This window comes from Anser cygnoides, chromosome 17, assembly GCF_040182565.1.
Source record: "Anser cygnoides isolate HZ-2024a breed goose chromosome 17, Taihu_goose_T2T_genome, whole genome shotgun sequence".
NCBI lineage: Eukaryota > Metazoa > Chordata > Aves > Anseriformes > Anatidae > Anser > Anser cygnoides.
Genome location: NC_089889.1, coordinates 15,959,842 through 15,985,263, shown reverse-complemented (window position 1 = coordinate 15,985,263; position 25,422 = coordinate 15,959,842). Strand labels below are relative to the sequence as shown.

Sequence of the window (25,422 nt, the reverse complement as noted above, 5' to 3'; positions counted from 1 at the left end):
GCAGTGCAGTGAGTCCAGAGAGTGCACTGGCACCACTGGGGATGCACTGCAGTGAGTCCAGAGAGTGCACTGGCACCACTGGGGATGCACTGCAGTGAGTCCAGAGAGTGCACTGGCACCACTGGGGATGCACTGCAGTGAGTCCAGAGAGTGCACTGGCACCACTGGGGTTGCACTTCAGTGACTCCAGAGAGTGCAATGGCACCACTGGGGATGTAGTGCAGTGAGTCCAGAGAGTGCACTGGCACCACTGGGGATGCACTGCAGTGACTCTAGAGAGTCTCTCTCAACTTTGGCCCTACTTTGGACGTAGCTGCATGCCAGCTAGCTACCTTTGCTTCCTCCACAAAAGCTTCTCAAAATGTATGGGATTCTGCCTGAGACACATTTAGCTCTGGGTACCAGCTGCAAAGCCCTTCAGGGTAGGGACACCACAAGTTTGGCCAAGTTTACAGGGAAGTGTATGCCTGGTAGCTACCCTTGCCTTCTCACCTCGGCATGCTTCTGCAAAAGATTTGGCATCCTCCAACAGAGATTTTTTCTTTGGGGATCCTAATCTCGGATTCCCCTGGGCTAGGTAACAGAGAATTTGGGCTAATTTGGAGGTTGGTACATGCCGGTAGCATACTTTGCCTCACCAGATTGTACTTTTGAAAACGTTTCGCCTCCCTGCGGCTGTTCTGGACAAAAGCAGTGTACCCTTCTGGGGTAGATAACTGAATTTTGGCCTAATTGGGAATTATGCGCCTGCCCAGTAGCTACCCGTTCCTCCTCCCAGGCATACTTTCTGAAATGTTTTGGCCTCTTCCAGAGAGAGAGGGACTTGTGAATTCGGTCCGCAGAACCCTTCAGGCTAGGTACATGAGAACTTGGGCCTATTTTCGACGGAGATGCATGCCAAGAGGCTTCTCTTGCCTCTGCCTGATCTGCTTTGCCAAAATCTTGTGGCTACCTCCACATACAGATTTACTTTGGGATCCTGCCCTCAGATCGCTTCAGGCTAGGTACCTGACAACTTTGCCCAATTTGGGACGGAGATACCTGCCTGGGTACCTTCACTTCCCTTCCCTCATCTTGTTTTCCAAAACTTCTGGGCTAGCGCCAAATACACAACTGCTTATCAATACCAGCTGAAGACCCCTCCACGTTACGTCTCTCTCAACTTGTGCCCTACTTTGGACGTAGCTGCATGCCTGCTAGCAACCATCGCTTCCTCCACAAAAGTTTCTCAAAATGTATGGGATTCTGCCTGAGACACATTTAGCTCTGGGGACCAGCTGCAAAGCCCTTCAGGGTAGGGACACCACAAGTTTGGCCAAGTTTATGCATAACTGTATGCCTGGTAGCTACCCTTGCCTTCTCACCTCGGCATGCTTCTAGAAAAAAGATTTGGCTTCCTCCAACAGAGATTTTTTCTTTGAGGATCCTAAACCCCGATCCCTCTAGGCTAGGTAACAGAGAATTCTGGCTAGCTTGGACGTTGGTACATGCCCGCTAGCTACCTTTGCCTCCACCACATTGTACTTAGGGAAAATTTTGCCTTACCTGCGTTAGTTCTGGAAAAGCAGCTTACCTGTCTGGTATTTGTTACCTGCCTGTGTCTGCATGTCCTGTAGCTCTCACGGATTACCTCAAATTGCACGGAGGTTCCCCACTTTTTTCTCCATTTGTTTAGGTTTGCTCCTGTTTGACCCTTAAGGCTCTTTCCAAGCATCTCTTTGAGCCTTTCCTTTTGGCATTCTCTGAACACAGCTGAAACCTCGGCTTGCTGCCTCAAACTCCTCCAAGGCTGTTGCTCTAATTCCTTTGTGTCCATCGGTGTACGTTCCCAACCCTGCAACAATGGAATAGACAGTTTTTCTTTGATTTTGTTTTGTCTGGTTGTTTCTTTTCATTATGACCTTTTCTTTCTTTGGTCTTTCCTTCAATCCTACCACTTTTGTTAGTTTGAATCCTCCTCTTAGTTTTGTTGTTTCTTTGCTTTTTTCAGACATCAGCACCCCACCCCATTTTCCCTGTGCACTGCCTCCCTCATAGAATCCTACAATGCCTGGGGTTGGAAGGGACCTTAAAGACCATCCAGCTCGAGCCCACCTGCACTGGTGCCCCAGGACCCTGTTGGGAGCCGCACGTCTGGGCTGGGGCCAGCTCTGCCTTGGGGGTGACTGAGGCTGTGCCTGTCAGCCCTGCACTGGGACATGGCGGTTGCCTAGCACCACTCTGGGTCACAATATGCACTGCCCCTCACAGCACAGGGCTGCCATGTGGTCACGGTCCCTGTCCTTGGCTTCCCAAGGAGCTGCGTCCCCATGCTTGGTCCTGAGCGAGGTGCTGGATGTGCGAGTCCAGGAGTCCCCAAGTGCCACAGGGTGGACTTCTCTCTCTTTCCCCTGGAGCTGAACACTCTCTTTTGGTTCCACCATACCTGTGCCCCTGAGAAGCTCCACAGCCAGGACGTCCATGGCCCAGCTCTCTCAAGCTCACGGCTGGGCTGTCCTGCCCCAGGGGGTCCTGACAGGTGCCTGGAGCACACTGGAAAAGTTGGGCCTACATGCCTTAGTTCTGAACAAAAGCAGCATACCCAGGCTGTGACAAACCCTCTCTGGGCATCAGAACAGAATCTTGAAGTCTGCGGTGCCCAAAGTGAAACCTTTTTCTTCATTCCTTATAAAATAAACATTCAAGTTAACTCTTAAGGAGATAATGAGATTAAGGAAGTACATGCTAAACATAGAAGACTAAAATACGCAACCTTTTGCCCAAAATATGCTCATTGTCATCCCAGGGTGGGACAGATAAGCTTAGGATATAAAAGTGTTAGGAGGTAGTGGTAAAAAAATTAATGACAGCAAAACCCTAGAGTGAGGAAAAAAGGGAGAGCTGGGGGGTTGGGGGGGAGAAGAAAAATTGAAAACCTACAAGAGGCAGTCGATGTTCTGTGCTCCTTCTCCACCAAGACAGGGACACCTCCTTGGTAAGCTCTGCACCTTCACCTTCACTTTGGTGAGGAATACCTGCGGTAGCATTTATACGTTAAATAAACATATTAACTGCCTATTGGGTTAGGGGCATAGATTCATTTTAGCTGCCTATCGGGTCAGTGGAATAGACCCACAGAAAAGAGGACAATCCCTTGTCATGAAGAACTCAGGGTTCTCCCATTTGGCTGCACCTGTTCAAAAACCAGCCTGCATACAAGCGATGCAGGAGAAGGATCTCACGGAGATCCCCAAAGCTAGCCCTGATTGATCTGGCAAGGTTAACTCCCCCTTATCTGTAGCCTCCCAGACAGCATAAAGACACACGTAGCTAGTCTCCAAGACCACATACAAACTGCCTGTGCTATCAATGCTGCCCTGGATGCCACACAGCTGGCAGATCTGGTTTGCCAAAACCTTGTGGCTACCTCCACATACAGATTTACCTTGGGATCCTGCCCTCAGATCGCTTCAGGCTAGGTACCTGACAACTTTGCCCAATTTGGGATGGAGGTACCTGCCTGGGTACCTTCACTTCCCTTCCCTCATCTTGTTTTCCAAAACTTCTGGGCTAGCTCCAAATACACAAATGCTTATCAATACCAGCTGAAGACCCCTCCACGTTACGTCTCTCTCAACTTTGGCCCTACTTTGGACGTAGCTGCATGCCTGCTAGCTACCTTTGCTTCCTCCACAAAAGCTTCTCAAAATGTATGCGATTCTGCCTGAGACACATTTAGCTCCGGGGACCAGCTGCAAAGCCCTTCAGGGTAGGGACACCACAAGTTTGGCCAAGTTGATGCATAACTGTATGCCTGGTAGCTACCCTTGCCTTCTCACCTTGGCATGCTTCTAGAAAAAAGATTTGGCTTCCTCCAACAGAGATTTTTTCTTTGGGGATCCTAAACTCGGATTCCCCTGGGCTAGGTAACAGAGAATTTGGGCTACTTTGGAGGTTTTTACATGCCCGATAGCTACCTTTGCCTCCGCCAGATTGTACTTTTGAAAAATTTTCGCCTACCTGCGGCAGTTCTGGACAAAAGCAGCGTACCCGTCTGGGGTAGCTACCGGAATTTTGGCCAAATTGGGAATTATGTGCATGCCAAGTAGCTACCCGTTCCTCCTCCCAGGCATACTTTCTGAAATGTTTTGGGCCTCTCCCAGAGAGAGAGGGACTTGTGGATTCGGTCCGCAGAACCCTTCAGGCTAGGTACCTGAGAACTTTGCCCAATTTGGGACGGAGGTGCATGCGAAAAGGCTTCTCTTGCCTCCAATTATCTTCTTGCCAAAACTTTGTGGCTACCTCCACATACAGATTTACTTTGGGATCCTGCCCTCAGATCGCTTCAGGCTAGGTACCTGACAACTTTGCCCAATTTGGGACCGAGGTACCTGCCTGGGTACCTTCACTTCCCTTCCCTCATCTTGTTTTCCAAAACTCCTGGGCTAGCGCCAAATAAACAACTGCTTGTCAATACCAGCTGAAGACCCCTCCACGTTACGTCTCTCTCAACTTTGGCCCTACTTTGGACGTAGCTGAATGCCTGCTACCAACCATCGCTTCCTCCACAAAAGTTTCTCAAAATGTATGGGATTCTGCCTGAGACACTTTTAGCTCTGGGGACCAGCTGCAAAGCCCTTCAGGGTAGGGACACCACAAGTTTGGTCAAGTTTACAGGGAAGTGTATGCCTGGTAGCTACCCTTGCCTTCTCACCTTGGCATGCTTCTAGAAAAAAGACTTAGCTTCCTCCAACAGAGATTTTTTCTTTGTGGATACTAAACTCGGATTCCCCTGGGCTAGGTAACAGAGAATTTGGGCTAATTTGGAAGTTGGTACATGGCCGGTAGCATACTTTGCCTCCACCAGATTGTACTTTTGAAAAAGTTTTGCCTCCCTGCGGCAGTTCTGGACAAAAGCAGCGCACCCGTCTGGGGTAGCTACAGGAATTTTGGCCAAATTGGGAATTATGTGCATGCCCAGTAGCTACCCGTTCCTCCGCCCAGGCATACTTTCTGAAATGTTTTGGCCTCTTCCAGAGAGAGAGGGACTTGTGGATTCGGTCCGCAGAACCCTTCAGGCTAGGTACCTGAGAGCTTGGGCCAATTTTCGACGGAGGTGCATGCCAAGAGGCTTCTCTTGCCTCCCGCTTATCTTGGTTACCAAAACCTTGTGGCTACCTCCACATACAGATTTACTTTGGGATCCTGCCCTCAGATCGCTTCAGGCTAGGTACCTGACAACTTTGCCCAATTTCCGACGGAGGTACCTGCCTGGGTACCTTCACTTCCCTTCCCTCATCTTGTTTTCCAAAACTTCTGGGCTAGCTCCAAATAAACAACTGCTTGTCAATACCAGCTGAAGACCCCTCCACGTTACGTCTCTCTCAACTTTGGCCCTACTTTGGACGTAGCTGCATGCCTGCTCTGAACCATAGCTTACTCCACAAAAGCTTCTCAAAATGTATGGGATTCTGCCTGAGACACATTTAGCTCTGGGTACCAGCTGCAAAACCCTTCAGGGTAGGGACACCACAAGTTTGGCCAAGTTGATGCATAACTGTATGCCTGGTAGCTACCCTTGCCTTCTCACCTTGGCATGCTTCTAGAAAAAAGACTTAGCTTCCTCCAACAGAGATTTTTTCTTTGTGGATACTAAACTCGGATTCCCCTGGGCTAGGTAACAGAGAATTTGGGCTAATTTGGAAGTTGGTACATGGCCGGTAGCATACTTTGCCTCCACCAGATTGTACTTTTGAAAAAGTTTTGCCTCCCTGCGGCAGTTCTGGACAAAAGCAGCGCACCCGTCTGGGGTAGCTACAGGAATTTTGGCCAAATTGGGAATTATGTGCATGCCCAGTAGCTACCCGTTCCTCCGCCCAGGCATACTTTCTGAAATGTTTTGGCCTCTTCCAGAGAGAGAGGGACTTGTGGATTCGGTCCGCAGAACCCTTCAGGCTAGGTACCTGAGAGCTTGGGCCAATTTTCGACGGAGGTGCATGCCAAGAGGCTTCTCTTGCCTCCCGCTTATCTTGGTTACCAAAACCTTGTGGCTACCTCCACATACAGATTTACTTTGGGATCCTGCCCTCAGATCGCTTCAGGCTAGGTACCTGACAACTTTGCCCAATTTCCGACGGAGGTACCTGCCTGGGTACCTTCACTTCCCTTCCCTCATCTTGTTTTCCAAAACTTCTGGGCTAGCTCCAAATAAACAACTGCTTCTCAATACCAGCTGAAGACCCCTCCACGTTACGTCTCTCTCAACTTTGGCCCTACTTTGGACGTAGCTGCATGCCTGCTAGCTACCTCTGCTTCCTCCACAAAAGCTTCTCAAAATGTATGCGATTCTGCCTGAGACACATTTAGCTCTGGGGACCAGCTGCAAAGCCCTTCAGGGTAGGGACACCACAAGTTTGGTCAAGTTTACAGGGAAGTGTATGCCTGGTAGCTACCCTTGCCTTCTCACCTCGGCATGCTTCTAGAAAAAACATTTGGCTTCCTCCAACAGATTTTTCCTTTGGGGATCCTAAACTCGGATTCCCCTGGGCTAGGTAACAGAATTTTGGCTATTTTGGACGTTGGTACATGCCCGGTAGCATACTTTGCCTCCGCCAGACTGTACTTTTGAAAAAGTTTCGCCTCCCTGCGGCAGTTCTGGACAAAAGCAGTGTACCCATCTGGGGTAGCTACCTGAAGTTTGGCCAAATTGGGAATTATGTGCATGCCCAGTAGCTACCCGTTCCTCTTCCCAGGCATACTTTCTGAAATGTTTTGGCCTCTTCCAGAGAGAGAGGGACTTGTGGATTCTGTCCGCAGAACCCTTTCAGGATAGGTACCCAAGAACTTGGGCCAATTTTCTACGGAGGTGCATGCCAAGAGGCTTCTCTTGCCTCTGCCTGATCTGGTTTGCCAAAACCTTGTGGCTACCTCCACATACAGATTTACTTTGGGATCCTGCCCTCAGATCGCTTCAGGCTAGGTACCTGACAACTTTGCCCAATTTCCGACGGAGGTACCTGCCTGGGTACCTTCACTTCCCTTCGCTCATCTTGTTTTCCAAAACTTCTGGGCTAGCTCCAAATACACAACTGCTTATCCATACCAGCTGAAGACCCCTCCACGTTACATCTCTCTCAACTTTGGCCCGACTTTGGACGTAGCTGAATGCCTGCTACCAACCATCGCTTCCTCCACAAAAGTTTCTCAAAATGTATGGGATTCTGCCTGAGACACTTTTAGCTCTGGGGACCAGCTGCAAAGCCCTTCAGGGTAGGGACACCACAAGTTTGGTCAAGTTTACAGGGAAGTGTATGCCTGGTAGCTACCCTTGCCTTCTCACCTCGGCATGCTTCTAGAAAAAAGATTTGGCTTCCTCCAACAGAGATTTTTTCTTTGAGGATCCTAAACCCGGATCCCTCTAGGCTAGGTAACAGAGAATTCTGGCTAGCTTGGACGTTGGTACATGCCTGCTAGCTACCTTTGCCTCCACCACATTGTACTTAGGGAAAATTTTGCCTTACCTGCGTTAGTTCTGGAAAAGCAGCTTACCTGTCTGGTATTTGTTACCTGCCTGTGTCTGCATGTCCTGTAGCTCTCACGGATTACCTCAAATTGCACGGAGGTTCCCCACTTTTTTCTCCATTTGTTGAGGTCTGCTCCTGTTTGACCCTTAAGGCTCTTTCCAAGCATCTCTTTGAGCCTTTCCTTTTGGCATTCTCTGAACACAGCTGAAACCTCGGCTTGCTGCCTCAAACTCCTCCAAGGCTGTTGCTCTAATTCCTTTGTGTCCATCGGTGTACGTTCCCAACCCTGCAACAATGGAATAGACAGGTTTTCTTTGATTTTGTTTTGTCTGGTTGTTTCTTTTCAATATGACCTTTTCTTTCTTTTGTCTTTCCTTCAATCCTACCACTTTTGTTAGTTTGAATCCTCCTCTTAGTTTTGTTGTTTCTTTGCTTTTTTCAGACATCAGCACCCCACCCCATTTTCCCTGTGCACTGCCTCCCTCATAGAATCCTACAATGCCTGGGGTTGGAAGGGACCTTAAAGACCATCCAGCTCGAGCCCACCTGCACTGGTGCCCCAGGACCCTGTTGGGAGCCGCACGTCTGGGCTGGGGCCAGCTCTGCCTTGGGGGTGACTGAGGCTATGCCTGTCAGCCCTGCACTGGGACATGGCGGTTGCCTAGCACCACTCTGGGTCGCAATATGCACTGCCCCTTACAGCACAGGGCTACCATGTGGTCACGGTCCCTGTCCTTGGCTTCCCAAGGAGCTGCGTCCCCATGCTTGGTCCTGAGCGAGGTGCTGGATGTGCGAGTCCAGGAGTCCCCAAGTGCCACAGGGTGGACTTCTCTCTCTTTCCCCTGGAGCTGAACACTCTCTTTTGGTTCCACCATACCTGTGCCCCTGAGAAGCTCCACAGCCAGGACGTCCATGGCCCAGCTCTCTCAAGCTCACGGCTGGGCTGTCCTGCCCCAGGGGGTCCTGACAGGTGCCTGGAGCACACTGGAAAAGTTGGGCCTACATGCCTTAGTTCTGAACAAAAGCAGCATACCCAGGCTGTGACAAACCCTCTCTGGGCATCAGAACAGAATCTTGAAGTCTGCGGTGCCCAAAGTGAAACCTTTTTCTTCATTCCTTATAAAATAAACATTCAAGTTAACTCTTAAGGAGATAATGAGATTAAGGAAGTACATGCTAAACATAGAAGACTATAATACGCAACTTTTTGCCCAAAATATGCTCATTGTCATCCCAGGGTGGGACAGATAAGCTTAGGATATAAAAGTGTTAGGAGGTAGTGGTAAAAAAGTTAATGACAGCAAAACCCTAGAGTGAGGAAAAAAGGAAAAGCTGGGGGACTGGGGGGGAAAAGAAAAATTGAAAACCTACAAGAGGCAGTCGATGTTCTGTGCTCCTTCTCCACCAAGACAGGGACACCTCCTTGGTAAGCTCTGCACCTTCACCTTCACTTTGGTGAGGAATACCTGCGGTAGCATTTATACGTTAAATAAACATATTAACTGCCTATTGGGTTAGGGGCATAGATTCATTTTAGCTGCCTATCGGGTCAGTGGAATAAACCCACAGGAAAGAGGACAATCCCTTGTCATGAAGAACTCAGGGTTCTCCCATTTGGCTGCATCTGTTCAAAAACCAGCCTGCATACAAGCGATGCAGGAGAAGGATCTCACTGAGATCCCCAAAGCTAGCCCTGATTACTCTGGCAAGGTTAACTCCCCCTTATCTGTAGCCTCCCAGACAGCAAAAAGACACACTTTGCTAGTCTCCAAGACCACATACAAACTGCCTGTGCTATCAATGCTGCCCTGGATGCCACACAGCTGGCAGATCTGGTTTGCCAAAACCTTGTGGCTACCTCCACATACAGATTTACTTTGGGATCCTGCCCTCAGATCGCTTCAGGCTAGGTACCTGACAACTTTGCCCAATTTGGACCGAGGTACCTGCCTGGGTACCTTCACTTCCCTTCCCTCATCTTGTTTTCCAAAACTTCTGGGCTAGCTCAAATAAACAACTGCTTGTCAATACCAGCTGAAGACCCCTCCACCTTACGTCTATCTCAACTTTAGTCCTACTTTGGACGTAGCTGCATGCCTGCTCTGAACCATAGCTTACTCCACAAAAGCTTCTCAAAATGTATGGGATTCTGCCTGAGACACATTTAGCTCTGGGTACCAGCTGCAAAACCCTTCAGGGTAGGGACACCACAAGTTTGGCCAAGTTGATGCATAACTGTATGCCTGGTAGCTACCCTTGCCTTCTCACCTTGGCATGCTTCTAGAAAAAAGACTTAGCTTCCTCCAACAGAGATTTTTTCTTTGTGGATACTAAACTCGGATTCCCCTGGGCTAGGTAACAGAGAATTTGGGCTAATTTGGAAGTTGGTACATGGCCGGTAGCATACTTTGCCTCCACCAGATTGTACTTTTGAAAAAGTTTTGCCTCCCTGCGGCAGTTCTGGACAAAAGCAGCGCACCCGTCTGGGGTAGCTACAGGAATTTTGGCCAAATTGGGAATTATGTGCATGCCCAGTAGCTACCCGTTCCTCCGCCCAGGCATACTTTCTGAAATGTTTTGGCCTCTTCCAGAGAGAGAGGGACTTGTGGATTCGGTCCGCAGAACCCTTCAGGCTAGGTACCTGAGAGCTTGGGCCAATTTTCGACGGAGGTGCATGCCAAGAGGCTTCTCTTGCCTCCCGCTTATCTTGGTTACCAAAACCTTGTGGCTACCTCCACATACAGATTTACTTTGGGATCCTGCCCTCAGATCGCTTCAGGCTAGGTACCTGACAACTTTGCCCAATTTCCGACGGAGGTACCTGCCTGGGTACCTTCACTTCCCTTCCCTCATCTTGTTTTCCAAAACTTCTGGGCTAGCTCCAAATAAACAACTGCTTCTCAATACCAGCTGAAGACCCCTCCACGTTACGTCTCTCTCAACTTTGGCCCTACTTTGGACGTAGCTGCATGCCTGCTAGCTACCTCTGCTTCCTCCACAAAAGCTTCTCAAAATGTATGCGATTCTGCCTGAGACACATTTAGCTCTGGGGACCAGCTGCAAAGCCCTTCAGGGTAGGGACACCACAAGTTTGGCCAAGTTGATGCATAACTGTATGCCTGGTAGCTACCCTTGCCTTCTCACCTCGGCATGCTTCTAGAAAAAACATTTGGCTTCCTCCAACAGAGATTTTTTCTTTGGGGATCCTAAACTCGGATTCCCCTGGGCTAGGTAACAGAGAATTTGGGCTACTTTGGAGGTTGGTACATGCCCAGTAGAATATTTTGCCTCTGCCAGATTGTACTTAGGAAAAGGTTTCACCTCCATGCGGCAGTTCTGGACAAAAGCAGCGTACCCGTCAGGGGTAGCTACAGGAATTTTGGCCAAACTAGGAATTATGTGCATGCCCAGTAGCTACCCGTTCCTCCTCCCAGGCATACTTTCTGAAATGTTTTGGCCTCTTCCAGAGAGAGAGGGACTTGTGGATTCGGTCCGCAGAACCCTTCAGGCTGGGTACCTGAGAACTTGGGCCAATTTTCGACGGAGGTGCATGCCAAGAGGCTTCTCTTGCCTCTGCCTCATCTGGTTTGCCAAAACCTTGTGGCTACCTCCACATACAGATTTACTTTGGGATCCTGCCCTCAGATCGCTTCGGAGTAGGTACCTGACAACTTTGCCCATTTTGGGACCGAGATACCTGCCTGGGTACCTTCACTTCCCTTCCCTCATCTTGTTTTCCAAAACTTCTGGGCTAGCTCCAAATAAACAGCTGCTTGTCAATACCAGCTGAAGACCCCTCCACGTTACGTCTCTCTCAATTTGGCCCTACTTTGGACGTAGCTGCATGTCTGCTAGCTACCTTTGCTTCCTCCACAAAAGCTTCTCAAAATGTATGGGATTCTGCCTGAGACACATTTAGCTCTGGGTACCAGCTGCAAAGCCCTTCAGGGTAGGGACACCACAAGTTTGGCCAACTTTATGCATAACTGTATGCCTGGTAGCTACCCTTGCCTTCTCACCTCGGCATGCTTCTAGAAAAAAGATTTGGCTTCCTCCAACAGAGATTTTTTCTTTGAGGATCCTAAACTCGGATACCTCTGGGCTAGGTAACAAAATTTTGACTATTTTGGACGTTGGTACATGCCCGGTAGAATACTTTGCCTCCGCCAGACTGTACTTTTGAAAAAGTTTCGCCTCCCTGCAGCAGTTCTGGATAAAAGCAGTGTACCCGTCTGGCGTAGCTACCGGAATTTTGGCCAAATTGGGAATTATGTGCATGCCCAGTAGCTACCCGTTCCTCCTCCCAGGCATACTTTCTGAAATGTTTTGGCCTCTTCCAGAGAGAGAGGGACTTGTGGATTCTCACCGCAGAACCCTTCAGGATAGGTACCTGAGAACTTGGGCCAATTTTCGACGGAGGTGCATGCCAAGAGGCTTCTCTTGCCTCTGCCTGATCTGGTTTGCCAAAACCTTGTGGCTACCTCCACATACAGATTTACTTTGGGATCCTGCCCTCAGATCGCTTCAGGCTAGGTACCTGACAACTTTGCCCAATTTTCGACGGAGGTACCTGCCTGGACACCTTCACTTCCCTTCCCTCATCTTCTTTTCCAAAACTTTTGGGCTAGCTCCAAATAAACAACTGCTTGTCAATACCAGCTGAAGACCCCTCCACGTTACGTCTCTCTCAACTTTGGTCCTACTTTGGACGTAGCTGCATGCCTGCTAGCTACCCTTGCTTCCTCCACAAAAGTTTCTCAAAATGTATGAAATTCTGCCTGAGACACATTTAGCTCTGGGGACCAGCTGCAAAGCCCTTCAGGGTAGGGACACCACAAGTTTGGCCAAGTTGATGCATAACTGTATGCCTGGTAGCTACCCTTGCCTTCTCACCTTGGCATGCTTCTAGAAAAAAGATTTGGCTTCCTCCAACAGAGATTTTTTCTTTGGGGATCCTAAACTCGGATACCTCTGGGCTAGGTAACAGAGAATTTGGGCTAATTTTGAGGATTTTACATGCCCGGTAGCATACTTTGCCTCTGCCAGATTGTACTTTTGAAAAAGTATTGCCTACCTGTGGCAGTTCTGGACAAAAGCAGCGTACCCGTCTGCGGTAGCTACCTGAGTTTGAGCCAAATTGGGAATTATGTGCATGCCCAGTAGCTATCCGTTCCTCCTCCCAGGCATACTTTCTGAAATGTTTTGGCCTCTTCCAGAGAGAGAGGGACTTGTGGATTCGGTCCGCAGAACCCTTCAGGATCGGTACCTGAGGACTTTGCCCAATTTTCGATGGAGGTGCATGCCAAGAGGCTTCTCTTGCCTCTCCCTGATCTGCTTTGCCAAAATTTTGTGGCTACCTCCACACATACAGATTTACTTTGGGATCCTGCCCTCAGATCGCTTCAGGCTAGGTACCTGACAACTTTGTCCAATTTGGGACCGATGTACCTGCCTGAGAACTTTCACTTCCCTTCCCTCATCTTGTTTTCCAAAACTTCTGGGCTAGCACCAAATACACAACTGCTTGTCAATACCAGCTGAAGACCCCTCCACGTTACGTCTCTCTCAACCTTGGCCCTACTCTGGACGTAGCTGCATGCCTGCTAGCAACCATCTCTTCCTCCACAAAAGCTTCTCAAAATGTTTGGGATTATTCCTGGGAGAGATTTACCTCTGGGTACCAGCTGCAAAGCCCTTCAGGGTAGGGACACCACAAGTTTGGCCAAGTTTATGCATAACTGTATGCCTGGTAGCTACCCTTGCCTTCTCACCTCGGCATGCTTCATCAAAAGATTTGGCTTCCTCCAACAGAGATTTTTTCTTTGGATCCTAAACTCGGATTCCCCTGGGCTAGGTAACAGAGAATTTGGGCTACTTTGGAGGTTTTTACATGCCCGGTAGCTACCTTGGCCTCCGCCACATTGTACTTTTGAAAAAGTTTTGTCTCCCTGCGGCAGTTCTGGATAAAAGCACCGTATCTGTCTGGGGTAGCTACCTGAATTTTGGCCAAATTGGGAATTATGTGCATGCCCAGTAGCTACCCGTTCCTCCTCCCAGGCATACTTTCTGAAATGTTTTGGACATCTTCCAGAGAGAGAGGGAATTGTGGATTCGGTCCACAGAACCCTTCAGGCTGGGTACCTGAGAACTTGGGCCAATTTTCGACGGAGGTTGCATGCCAAGAGGCTTCTCTTGCCTCCCGCTTATCTTGGTTGCCAAAACCTTGTGGCTACCTCCACATACAGATTTACTTTGGGATCCTGCCCTCAGATCACTTCAGGCTAGGTACCTGACAACTTTGCCCAATTTCCGACGGAGGTACCTGCCTGGGTACCTTCACTTCCCTTCCCTCATCTTCTTTTCCAAAACTTCTGGGCTAGCTCCAAATAAACAGCTGCTTGTCAATACCAGCTGAAGACCCCTCCACGTTACGTCTCTCTCAACTTTGGCCCTACTTTGGACATAGCTGTATGCCTGCTAGCTACCTCTGCTTCCTCCACAAAAGTTTCTCAAAATGTATGGGATTCTGCCTGTGACACATTTAGCTCTGGGGACCAGCTGCAAAGCCCTTCAGGGAAGGGACACCACAAGTTTGGCCAAGTTTATGCATAACTGTATGCCTGGTAGCTACCCTTGCCTTCTCACCTTGGCATGCTTCTGCAAAATTTTTGTCTACCTCCAACAGAGATTTTTTCTTTGGGGATCCTAAACTCGGATTCCTCTGGGCTAGGTATCAGAGAATTTGGGATAGTTTGGAGGTTTTTACATGGCCACTATCTAACTTTGCCTCACCAGATTGTACTTTTGAAAACGTTTCGCCTCCCTGCGGCAGTTCTGGACAAAAGCAGCGTACCAGTCTGGGGTAGCTACCTGAATTTCGGCCAAATTGGGAATTATGTGCATGCCCAGTAGCTACCCGTTCCTCCTCCCAGGCATACTTTCTGAAATGTTTTGGCCTCTTCCAGAGAGAGAGGGACTTGTGGATTCTCACCGCAGAACCCTTCAGGCTAGGTACCTGAGAACTTTGCCCAATTTTCGATGGAGCTGCATGCCAAGAGGCTTCTCTTGCCACTGCCTGATCTGGTTTGCCAAACCCTTGTGGCTACCTCCACATACAGATTTACTTTGGGATCCTGCCCTCAGATCGCTTCAGCGTAGGTACCTGACAACTTTGCCCAATTTGGGACGGAGGTACCCGCCTGGGTACCTTCACTTCCCTTCCCTCATTTTTTTTTCCAAAACTTCTGGGCTAGCTCCAAATACAAAACTGCTTGTCAATGCCAGCTGAAGACCCCTCCACGTTACGTCTCTCTCAACTTTGGTCCTACATTAGACACAGCTGCATGCCTGCTAGTAACCATCGCTTCCTCCACAAAAGTTTCTCAAAATGTATGGGATTCTGCCTGAGACACATTTAGCTCTGGGGACCAGCTGCAAAACCCTTCAGGGTAGGGACACCACAAGTTTGGCCAAGTTTATGCATAACTGTATGCCTGGTAGCTACCCTTGCCTTCTCACCTCGGCATGCTTCTAGAAAAAAGATTTGGCTTCCTCCAACAGAGATTTTTTCTTTGGGGATCCTAAACTCGGATTCCCCTGGGCTAGGTAACAGAGAATTTGGGCTACTTTGGAGGTTGGTACATGGCCGGTAGCATACTTTGCCTCCGCCAGATGGTACTTAGGAAAACGTTTCGCCTCCCTGCGGCTGTTCTGGATAAAAGCAGCGTACCCGTCAGGGGTAGCTACAGGAATTTTGGCCAAATTGCGAATTATGTGCATGCCCAGTAGCTACCCGTTCCTCCTCCCAGGCATACTTTCTGAAATGTTTTGGCCTCTTCCAGAGAGAGAGGGACTTGTGGATTCGGTCCGCAGAACCCTTCAGGCTAGGTACCTGAGAACTTTGCCCAATTTTCGACGCAGGTGCATGCCAAGAGGCTTCTCTTGCCTCCCGCTTATCTTGGTTAACAAAACCTTGTGGCTACCTCCACATACAGATTTACTTTGGGATCCTGCCCTCAGATCGCTTCAGGCTACGTACCTGACAACTTTGCCCAATTTGGGACCGAGGTACCTGCCTGGGTACCTTCACTTCCCTTCCCTCATCTTGTTTTCCAAAACTTCTGCGCTAGCTCCAAATACACAACTGCTTGTCAATACCAGCTGAAGATCCCTCCACGTTACGTCTCTCTCAACTTTGGCCCTACTTTGGACATAGCTTTATGCCTGCTAGCTACCTCTGCTTCCTCCACAAAAGTTTCTCAAAATGTATGGGATTCTGCCTGAGACACATTTAGCTCTGGGGACCAGCTGCAAAGCCCTTCAGGGAAGGGACACCACAAGTTTGGCCAAGTTTATGCATAACTGTATGCCTGGTAGCTACCCTTGCCTTCTCACCTCGGCATGCTTCTAGAAAAAAGATTTGGCTTCCTCCAACAGAGATTTTTTCTTTGGGGATCCTAAACTCGGATTCCCCTGGGCTAGGTAACAGAGAATTTGGGCTACTTTGGAGGTTGGTACATGGCCGGTACCATACTTTGCCTCCGCCAGATTGTACTTTTGAAAACGTTTCGCCTCCGTGCGGCTGTTCTGGACAAAAGCAGCGTACCTGTCAGGGGTAGCTACAGGAATTTTGGCCAAATTGCGAATTATGTGCATGCCCAGTAGCTACCCATTCCTCCTCCCAGGCATACTTTCTGAAATGTTTTGGCCTCTTCCAGAGAGAGAGGGACTTGTGGATTCGGTCCGCAGAACCCTTCAGGATAGGTACCTGAGAACTTTGCCCAATTTTCGATGGAGCTGCATGCCAAGAGGCTTCTCTTGCCACTGCCTGATCTGGTTTGCCAAAACCTTGTGGCTACCTCCACATACAGATTTACTTTGGGATCCTGCCCTCAGATCGCTTCAGCGTAGGTACCTGACAACTTTGCCCAATTTGGGACCGAGGTACCTGCCTGGGTACCTTCACTTCCCTTCCCTCATCTTCTTTTCCAAAACTTCTGGGCTAGCTCCAAATAAACAACTGCTTGTCAATACCAGCTGAAGACCCCTCCACGTTACGTCTCTCTCAACTTTGGCCCTACTTTGGACGTAGCTGCATGCCTGCTAGCTACCTTTGATTCCTCCACAAAAGCTTCTCAAAATGTATGGGATTCTGCCTGTGATACGTTTAGCTCTGGGTACCAGCTGCAAAGCCCTTCAGGGTAGGGACACCACAAGTTTGGCCAAGTTTATGCATAACTGTATGCCTGGTAGCTACCCTTGCCTTCTCACCTCGGCATGCTTCTAGAAAAAAGATTTGGCTTCCTCCAACGGAGATTTTTCCTTTGGGGATCCTAAACTCGGATTCCCCTGGGCTAGGTAACAGAGAATTTGGGCTAGTTTGGACGTTGGTACATGCCCGGTAGCATACTTTGCCTCCGCCAGACTGTACTTTTGAAAACGTTTCGCCTCCCTACAGCATTTCTGGACAAAAGCAGCGTACCCATCTGGGGTAGCTACCTGAATTTTGGCCTAATTGGGAATTATGTGCATGCCCAGTAACTACCCGTTCCTCCTCCCAGGCATACTTTCTGAAATGTTTTGGCCTCTTCCAGAGAGAGAGGGACTTGTGGATTCGTTCCGCAGAACCCTTCAGGATAGGTACCTGAGAACTTTGCCCAATTTTCGACGCAGGTGCACGCCAAGGGGCTTCTCTTGCCTCTGCCTCATCTGGTTTGCCAAAACCTTGCGACTACCTCCACATACAGATTTACTTTGGGATCCTGCCCTCAGATCGCTTCAGGCTAGGTACCTGACAACTTTGCCCAATTTGGGACTGAGGTACCTGCCTGGGTACCTTCACTTCCCTTCCCTCATCTTGTTTTCCAAAACTTCTGGGCTAGCGCCAAATAAACAACTGCTTGTCAATACCAGCTGAAGACCCCTCCAAGTTACGTCTCTCTCAACTTTGGCCCTACTTTGGACATAGCTGCATGCCTGCTAGCAACCATCGCTTCCTCCACAAAAGTTTCTCAAAATGTATGGGATTCTGCCTGAGATACATTTAGCTCTGGGGACCAGCTGCAAATCCCTTCAGGGTAGGGACACCACAAATTTGGCCAAGTTTATGCATAACTGTATGCCTGGTAGCTACCTTTGACTTCTCACTTTGGCATGCTTCTAGAAAAAAGATTTGGCTTTCTCCAACAGAGATTTTTCCTTTGGGGATCCTAAACTCGGATTCCCCTGGGCTAGGTAACAGAATTTTGGCTATTTTGGACATTGGTACATGCCCGGTAGCATACTTTGCCTCCGCCAGATTGTACTTTTGAAAAAATTTTGCCTCCCTGCGGAAGTTCTGGACAAAAGCAGCGTACCCGTCTGGGATAGCTACCTGAATTTTGGCCTAATTGGGAATTATGTGAATGCCCAGTAGCTACCCGTTCCTCCTCCCAGGCATACTTCCTGAAATGATTTGACCTCTTCCAGAGAGAGAGGGACTTGAGGATTCTCACCACAGAACCCTTCAGGCTAGGTACCTGAGAACTTGGGCCAATTTGGGACGGAGGTGCATGCGAAAATGCTTCTCTTGCCTCTGCCTGATCTGGTTTGCCAAAACCTTGTGGCTACCTCCACATACAGATTTACTTTGGGTTCCTGCCCTCAGATCTCTTCAGGCTAGGTACCTGACAACTTTGCCCAATTTGGGATGGTGGTACCTGCCTGGGTACCTTCACTTCCCTTCCCTCATCTTGTTTTCCAAAACTTCTGGGCTAGCTCCAAATAAACAACTGCTTGTCAATATCAGCTGAAGATCCCTCCACGTTACGTCTCTCTCAACTTGTGCCCTACTTCGGACGTAGCTGCATGCCTGCTAGCAACCATCGCTTCCTCCACAAAAGTTTCTCAAAATGTATGGGATTCTGCCTGAGACACATTTAGCTCTGGGTACCAGCTGCAAAACCCTTCAGGGTAGGGACACCACAAGTTTGGCCAAGCTGATGCATAACTGTATGCCTGGTAGCTACCCTTGCCTTCTCACCTCGGCATGCTTCTAGAAAAAAGATTTGGCTTCCTCCAACAGAGATTTTTTCTTTGGGGATCCTAAACTCGGATTCCCCTGGGCTAGGTAACAGAGAATTTGGGCTACTTTGGAGGTTGGTACATGGCCGGTAGCATACTTTGCCTCCGCCAGATTGTACTTAGGAAAACGTTTCACCTCCCTGCGGCTGTTCTGGACAAAAGCAGCGTACCCGTCAGGGGTAGCTACAGGAATTTTGGCCAAATTGGGAATTATGTGCATGCCCAGTAACTACCCGTTCCTCCTCCCAGGCATACTTTCTGAAATGTTTTGGGCCTCTTCCAGAGAGAGAGGGACTTGTGGATTCGGTCCGCAGAACCCTTCAGGCTGGGTACCTGAGAACTTGGGCCAATTTTCGACGGAGGTGCATGCCAAGAGGCTTCTCTTGCCTCCCGCTTATCTTGGTTGCCAAAACCTTGTGGCTACCTTCACATACAGATTTAGTTTGGGATCCTGCCCTCAGATCGCTTCAGGCTAGGTACCTGACAACTTTGCCCAATTTGGGACCGAGGTACCTGCCTGGGTACCTTCACTTCCCTTACCTCATCTTCTTTTCCAAAACTTCTGGGCTAGCTCCAAATAAACAACTCCTTGTCAATACCAGCTGAAGATCCCTCCACGTTACGTCTCTCTCAACTTTGGCCCTACTTTGGACATAGCTGTATGCCTGCTAGCTACCTCTGCTTCCTCCACAAAAGTTTCTCAAAATGTATGGGATTCTGCCTGAGACACATTTAGCTCTGGGGACCAGCTGCAAAGCCCTTCAGGGAAGGGACACCACAAGTTTGGCCAAGTTTATGCATAACTGTATGCCTGGTAGCTACCCTTGCCTTCTCACCTTGGCATGCTTCTGCAAAATTTTTGTCTACCTCCAACAGAGATTTTTTCTTTGGGGATCCTAAACTCGGATTCCTCTGGGCTAGGTATCAGAGAATTTGGGATAGTTTGGAGGTTTTTACATGCCCACTATCTAACTTTGCCTCACCAGATTGTACTTTTGAAAACGTTTCGCCTCCCTACCGCAGTTCTGGACAAAAGCAGCGTACCAGTCTGGGGTAGCTACCTGAATTTCGGCCAAATTGGGAATTATGTGCATGCCCAGTAGCTACCCGTTCCTCCTCCCAGGCATACTTTCTGAAATGTTTTGGCCTCTTCCAGAGAGAGAGGGACTTGTGGATTCTCACCACAGAAGCCTTCAGGATAGGTACCTGAGAACTTTGCCCAATTTTCGACGGAGGTTGCATGCCAAGAGGCTTCTCTTGCCTCTGCCTGATCTGGTTAACAAAACCTTGTGGCTACCTCCACATACAGATTTACTTTGGGATCCTGCCCTCAGATCGCTTCAGGCTAGGTACCTGACAACTTTGCCCAATTTGGGACCGAGGTACCTGCCTGGGTACCTTCACTTCCCTTCCCTCATCTTCTTTTCCAAAACTTCTGGGCTAGCTCCAAATACACAACTGCTTGTCAATACCAGCTGAAGACCCCTCCACGTTACGTCTCTCTCAACTTTGGTCCTACATTAGACGCAGCTGCATGCCTGCTAGCTACCTCTGCTTCCTCCACAAAAGCTTCTCAAAATGTATGCGATTCTGCCTGAGACACATTTAGCTCTGGGGACCAGCTGCAAAGCCCTTCAGGGTAGGGACACCACAAGTTTGGCCAAGTTTATGCATAACTGTATGCCTGGTAGCTACCCTTGCCTTCTCACCTCGGCATGCTTCTAGAAAAAACATTTGGCTTCCTCCAACAGAGATTTTTTCTTTGGGGATCCTAAACTCGGATTCCCCTGGGCTAGGTAACAGAGAATTTGGGCTACTTTGGAGGTTGGTACATGCCCAGTAGAATATTTTGCCTCTGCCAGATTGTACTTAGGAAAAGGTTTCACCTCCATGCGGCAGTTCTGGACAAAAGCAGCGTACCCGTCAGGGGTAGCTACAGGAATTTTGGCCAAATTGCGAATTATGTGCATGCCCAGTAGCTACCCGTTCCTCCTCCCAGGCATACTTTCTGAAATGTTTTGGCCTCTTCCAGAGAGAGAGGGACTTGTGGATTCTGTCCGCAGAACCCTTCAGGATAGGTACCCAAGAACTTTGCCCAATTTTCGACGGAGGTTGCATGCCAAGGGGCTTCTCTTGCCTCTGCCTGATCTGGTTAACAAAACCTTGTGGCTACCTCCACATACAGATTTACTTTGGGATCCTGCCCTCAGATCGCTTCGGAGTAGGTACCTGACAACTTTGCCCATTTTGGGACCGAGGTACCTGCCTGGGTACCTTCACTTCCCTTCCCTCATCTTGTTTTCCAAAACTTCTGGGCTAGCTCCAAATAAACAGCTGCTTGTCAATACCAGCTGAAGACCCCTCCACGTTACGTCTCTCTCAACTTTGGCCCTACTTTGGATGTAGCTGCATGTCTGCTAGCTACCTTTGCTTCCTCCACAAAAGCTTCTCAAAATGTATGCGATTCTGCCTGAGACACATTTAGCTCTGGGGACCAGCTGCAAAGCCCTTCAGGGTAGGGACACCACAAGTTTGGCCAAGTTTATGCATAACTGTATGCCTGGTAGCTACCCTTGCCTTCTCACCTCGGCATGCTTCTAGAAAAAACATTTGGCTTCCTCCAACAGAGATTTTTTCTTTGGGGATCCTAAACTCGGATTCCCCTGGGCTAGGTAACAGAGAATTTGGGCTAGTTTGGACGTTGGTACATGCCCACTAGCATACTTTGCCTCCGCCAGACTGTACTTTTGAAAAAGTTTCGCCTCCCTACAGCATTTTTGGTCAAAAGCAGCGTACCCATCTGGGGTAGCTACCTGAATTTTGGCCTAATTGGGAATTATGTGCATGCCCAGTAGCTACCCGTTCCTCCTCCCAGGCATACTTTCTGAAATGTTTTGGCCTCTTCCAGAGAGAGAGGGACTTGTGGATTCTGTCCGCAGAACCCTTCAGGATAGGTACCCAAGAACTTTGCCCAATTTTCGACGGAGGTTGCATGCCAAGGGGCTTCTCTTGCCTCTGCCTGATCTGGTTAACAAAACCTTGTGGCTACCTCCACATACAGATTTACTTTGGGATACTGCCCTCAGATCGCTTCAGGCTAGGTACCTGACAACTTTGCCCAATTTGGGACCGAGGTACCTGCCTGGGTACCTTCACTTCCCTTCCCTCATCTTCTTTTCCAAAACTTCTGGGCTAGCTCCAAATACACAACTGCTTGTCAATACCAGCTGAAGACCCCTCCACGTTACGTCTCTCTCAACTTTGGCCCTACTTTGGACGTAGCTGCATGCCTGCTAGCTACCTCTGCTTCCTCCACAAAAGCTTCTCAAAATGTATGCGATTCTGCCTGAGACACATTTAGCTCTGGGGACCAGCTGCAAAGCCCTTCAGGGTAGGGACACCACAAGTTTGGCCAAGTTTATGCATAACTGTATGCCTGGTAGCTACCCTTGCCTTCTCACCTCGGCATGCTTCTAGAAAAAACATTTGGCTTCCTCCAACAGAGATTTTTTCTTTGGGGATCCTAAACTCGGATTCCCCTGGGCTAGGTAACAGAGAATTTGGGCTACTTTGGAGGTTGGTACATGCCCAGTAGAATACTTTGCCTCTGCCAGATTGTACTTAGGAAAAGGTTTCACCTCCATGCGGCAGTTCTGGACAAAAGCAGCGTACCCGTCAGGGGTAGCTACAGGAATTTTGGCCAAATTGCGAATTATGTGCATGCCCAGTAGCTACCCGTTCCTCCTCCCAGGCATACTTTCTGAAATGTTTTGGCCTCTTCCAGAGAGAGAGGGACTTGTGGATTCGGTCCGCAGAACCCTTCAGGCTAGGTACCTGAGAACTTGGGCCAATTTTCGACGGAGGTGCATGCCAAGAGGCTTCTCTTGCCTCTGCCTCATCTGGTTTGCCAAAACCTTGCGACTACCTCCACATACAGATTTACTTTGGGATCCTGCCCTCAGATCGCTTCAGGCTACGTACCTGACAACTTTGCCCAATTTGGGACTGAGGTACCTGCCTGGGTACCTTCACTTCCCTTCCCTCATCTTGTTTTCCAAAACTTCTGGGCTAGCTCCAAATAAACAACTGCTTGTCAATACCAGCTGAAGACCCCTCCACGTTACGTCTCTCTCAACTTTGGCCCTACTTTGGACGTAGCTGCATGCCTGCTAGCTACCTCTGCTTCCTCCACAAAAGCTTCTCAAAATGTATGCGATTCTGCCTGAGACACATTTAGCTCTGGGGACCAGCTGCAAATCCCTTCAGGGTAGGGACACCACAAGTTTGGCCAACTTTATGCATAACTGTATGCCTGGTAGCTACCCTTGACTTCTCACTTTGGCATGCTTCTAGAAAAAAGATTTGGCTTTCTCCAACAGAGATTTTTCCTTTGGGGATCCTAAACTCGGATTCCCCTGGGCTAGGTAACAGAATTTTGGCTATTTTGGACATTGGTACATGCCCGGTAGCATACTTTGCCTCCGCCAGATTGTACTTTTGAAAAAATTTTGCCTCCCTGCAGAAGTTCTGGACAAAAGCAGCGTACCAGTCTGGGATAGCTACCTGAATTTTGGCCTAATTGGGAATTATGTGAATGCCCAGTAGCTACCCGTTCCTCCTCCCAGGCATACTTCCTGAAATGATTTGACCTCTTCCAGAGAGAGAGGGACTTGAGGATTCTCACCACAGAACCCTTCAGGCTAGGTACCTGAGAACTTGGGCCAATTTTCGACGGAGGTGCATGCGAAAATGCTTCTCTTGCCTCTGCCTGATCTGGTTTGCCAAAACCTTGTGGCTACCTCCACATACAGATTTACTTTGGGTTCCTGCCCTCAGATCTCTTCAGGCTAGGTACCTGACAACTTTGCCCAATTTGGGATGGTGGTACCTGCCTGGGTACCTTCACTTCCCTTCCCTCATCTTGTTTTCCAAAACTTCTGGGCTAGCTCCAAATACACAACTGCTTGTCAATACCAGCTGAAGACCCCTCCACGTTACGTCTCTCTCAACTTTGGCCCTACTTTGGACGTAGCTGCATGCCTGCTAGCTACCTCTGCTTCCTCCACAAAAGCTTCTCAAAATGTATGCGATTCTGCCTGAGACACATTTAGCTCTGGGGACCAGCTGCAAAGCCCTTCAGGGTAGGGACACCACAAGTTTGGCCAAGTTTATGCATAACTGTATGCCTGGTAGCTACCCTTGCCTTCTCACCTCGGCATGCTTCTAGAAAAAACATTTGGCTTCCTCCAACAGAGATTTTTTCTTTGGGGATCCTAAACTCGGATTCCCCTGGGCTAGGTAACAGAGAATTTGGGCTACTTTGGAGGTTGGTACATGCCCAGTAGAATATTTTGCCTCTGCCAGATTGTACTTAGGAAAAGGTTTCACCTCCATGCGGCAGTTCTGGACAAAAGCAGCGTACCCGTCAGGGGTAGCTACAGGAATTTTGGCCAAATTGCGAATTATGTGCATGCCCAGAAGCTACCCGTTCCTCCTCCCAGGCATACTTTCTGAAATGTTTTGGCCTCTTCCAGAGAGAGAGGGACTTGTGGATTCGGTCCGCAGAACCCTTCAGGCTGGGTACCTGAGAACTTGGGCCAATTTTCGACGGAGGTGCATGCCAAGAGGCTTCTCTTTCCTCTGCCTCATCTGGTTTGCCAAAACCTTGCGACTACCTCCACATACAGATTTACTTTGGGATCCTGCCCTCAGATCGCTTCGGAGTAGGTACCTGACAACTTTGCCCATTTTGGGACCGAGATACCTGCCTGGGTACCTTCACTTCCCTTCCCTCATCTTGTTTTCCAAAACTTCTGGGCTAGCTCCAAATAAACAGCTGCTTGTCAATACCAGCTGAAGACCCCTCCACGTTACGTCTCTCTCAATTTGGCCCTACTTTGGACGTAGCTGCATGTCTGCTAGCTACCTTTGCTTCCTCCACAAAAGCTTCTCAAAATGTATGGGATTCTGCCTGAGACACATTTAGCTCTGGGTACCAGCTGCAAAGCCCTTCAGGGTAGGGACACCACAAGTTTGGCCAACTTTATGCATAACTGTATGCCTGGTAGCTACCCTTGCCTTCTCACCTCGGCATGCTTCTGCAAAAGATTTGGCTTCCTCCAACGGAGATTTTTCCTTTGGGGATCCTAAACTCGGATTCCCCTGGGCTAGGTAACAGAGAATTTGGGCTAGTTTGGACGTTGGTACATGCCCGGTAGCATACTTTGCCTCCGCCAGACTGTACTTTTGAAAAAGTTTCGCCTCCCTACAGCATTTTTGGTCAAAAGCAGCGTACCCATCTGGGGTAGCTACCTGAATTTTGGCCTAATTGGGAATTATGTGCATGCCCAGTAGCTACCCGTTCCTCCTCCCAGGCATACTTTCTGAAATGTTTTGGCCTCTTCCAGAGAGAGAGGGACTTGTGGATTCTGTCCGCAGAACCCTTCAGGATAGGTACCCAAGAACTTGGGCCAATTTTCGACGGAGGTTGCATGCCAAGGGGCTTCTCTTGCCTCTGCCTGATCAGGTTAACAAAACCTTGTGGCTACCTCCACATACAGATTTACTTTGGGATCCTGCCCTCAGATCGCTTCAGGCTAGGTACCTGACAACTTTGCCCAATTTGGGACCGAGGTACCTGCCTGGGTACCTTCACTTCCCTTCCCTCATCTTCTTTTCCAAAACTTCTGGGCTAGCTCCAAATACACAACTGCTTGTCAATACCAGCTGAAGACCCCTCCACGTTACGTCTCTCTCAACTTTGGCCCTACTTTGGACGTAGCTGCATGCCTGCTAGCTACCTCTGCTTCCTCCACAAAAGCTTCTCAAAATGTATGCGATTCTGCCTGAGACACATTTA

At 49.0% G+C, this 25,422-nt stretch overlaps 1 long non-coding RNA gene across 1 annotated transcript; it reads right to left on the bottom strand.

Moving 5' to 3' along the window:
- Window positions 1-9,746: 9,746 nt before the first annotated feature.
- LOC136786535 (uncharacterized) lies at window positions 9,747-24,035 on the bottom strand. The gene is made up of 2 exons (XR_010825441.1): window positions 19,861-24,035; window positions 9,747-18,987 (listed from the first exon to the last, which is right to left on the bottom strand). It is a non-coding gene; the product is annotated as an uncharacterized lncRNA (long non-coding RNA).
- Window positions 24,036-25,422: the final 1,387 nt, after the last annotated feature.